The sequence below is a fragment of the Rhinopithecus roxellana genome, chromosome 2 (assembly GCF_007565055.1).
Source record: "Rhinopithecus roxellana isolate Shanxi Qingling chromosome 2, ASM756505v1, whole genome shotgun sequence".
NCBI lineage: Eukaryota > Metazoa > Chordata > Mammalia > Primates > Cercopithecidae > Rhinopithecus > Rhinopithecus roxellana.
Genome location: NC_044550.1, coordinates 145166417 through 145168651, shown reverse-complemented (window position 1 = coordinate 145168651; position 2235 = coordinate 145166417). Strand labels below are relative to the sequence as shown.

Genomic DNA, 2235 nt, shown 5'->3' with positions numbered 1-2235 from the left:
CTATGTAACAAACCTACACTTTGTGCATCCCAGAACTTAAAGTTAAAAAATAAATCCTAGTGCATGTGTATATTTAAAAGCCACCTTGATTTTGGTTTTCTGTGTTTTATGGACAAAAAGACTAACACAGTCCCATTTTACATGTGAAACCTCTTAAGCTTACAATGGGAAATAATTTGCCCAAGGGTACATAACTAGTTAGTGGTAGAACAGGCTTAGAATCATACTACAACTTTGTGTCCCTAACCATACCATTCTATTCAGGTACTGTAATAGAGTTCTCTCTCAGTACCCAAGACTGAAGGGTAAGGTAGCAAAAGTGTAGATTGGACACTTACTTGGCAGAAAGAATGTCATCATCAAGAAGGTGGTTCTCCCAGGACAAATCTTCTCCATCGCACTCCAGACTTGCTGGCTCCTGCGGTTTCCCCAGTGTGGGAAACTCTACTGTGGAACTTGTCCCAGTGCGAGACTGCACTCACGCTCTCCACTGACATACTCCAGATAAAGGCAGACATCGCTCCATGTTGGCCAATGTCAGGACTGCTTCTCTATTTTTTTATTATTATACTTTAAGTTCTGGGATACATGTGCAGAACGTGCAGGTTTGTTACATAGGTGTATACGTGCCATGGTGGTTTGCTGCACCCATCGTGTTTTAACGCTGCCCCATCCTCACTGCTTCTACCTCATCTTTTCCTTCCACATTCAAGAGCATGTGCTCTCTCTCAAGTCCGTGCTCTCTCTCTTTCATTAAAAGTCCCACCAATATTTAAGAAAAAAAATGCAGTGTTGATATAAAATGAAGACTAATTTGCAGACAGCTGAGATGGGAGATTTTAGTTGCAAAATTCAGAATTCACTGTAGTGAAGGTGAATGGGGAGTCAGGGGGAAGACAGTTCCTAGGTAGACATCTGGGGCCTGGATGAAGGACTTGTCATGTTAAAAGAGAGGAAAACAGGTATTTTCTTTTTTTATGTTAATTCCTTTTCTGTATCTAAAGCAGAGGAGGAGGGAGAACAGCTGTCTTTCAACTCTTTACAATTCTGTATCCTATCTGCTACAGAGAAGCTAAGCCAAAAATTACTCTAGTAGTTCCCGTTCCACTAAAACTGTATGAGATAGAGGGTAGACTAATTTAGATTTTTTTCTAATTATAAAATAAATATGTTTATGGAGACTACTTTGGAAATTTCAGAAAAGTATAACAAAGAAGAAACTTTGCCCATAATTTTAAGAGACAACCATTGTAAACCTAGTTTACTCCCTTCCAGATTTTTATCATCATCATAATATTTCAAACATCAAGAAAATATTACATCATCAAGAATGATATAATAAATGCCCATGAATCCACTAGTCATCTTTAACAAATTTTAACAATTTGCCATTTTTTAAAGAAATAAAACATCTAAAGTAGAAGCAACTTCTCCCCGCTCTTTAATGACACTCACTCATCTAAATTGATATGTATCTTTCCTGGCTTGTTTTGATTGTATCCCTACAACAATAGTTCATGTATTTTTTAATGTATATAAATTTACACACTTTCATTTTGCAACTTGCCCTGTTTATTCAACAATCTTTTCAAGATTCACTCATATTTATATATATATAAATCAAGTTCATTCATTTAGACTGTTGGTAAGATCAAATTTTATTATTATCATTTATTTATTCTCTTGCTGTTGGTTTTTTAGGCTGTTTCCAATGTTTAGTAATTCAGACAATGCTGTCCTAAGCATCCTTTTGTGCAGGTGTTAGAGTTTCTGTAAGGTATGTTCTAGAGATGAAATTGTTATGTCGCAGGGCATGAGCATCTTCAAGGCACCAGCTATTGCCAATTTGCTCTTTCAGGTCACCAGCAGCATATGAGAGTTCCCATTTTCTCTCACACTCTTGACAACCCTTGGTATTTTAAGACTTTTAAACTTCTTTCAATATCTGTTGCAAATTATCTCGTTTTTATTTTAATTTACCTAATTCCTAGTGAAGAGGAACATCTTTTCATTATGTTTATTCTTTGGATTTCTTTTTCTGCAATTACCTTTTCACAGCCTTTGCCCATTTTCACTTTAGATGTTTATGTTATTTTTAATGAGTTCTTTACAAATCCTGAATATTAAACTCTTTAAAGTGTTGCAGATATCATTTCCCAGTCTTTTCTTGTCATTCCATTTGTTTGTGTGTCATTTGTAGTACATTTAGTATTTTATGCATATGCTTATGTAATT

At 35.5% G+C, this 2235-nt stretch overlaps 1 non-coding gene across 1 annotated transcript; it reads left to right on the top strand.

Annotated features, from left to right (window-relative positions):
- The first annotated feature begins 330 nt into the window (after positions 1 to 330).
- LOC115896274 lies at positions 331 to 489 on the top strand. The gene has a single exon (XR_004056176.1). It is a non-coding gene; the product is annotated as a U1 spliceosomal RNA (small nuclear RNA).
- The last annotated feature ends 1746 nt before the right edge of the window (positions 490 to 2235 follow it).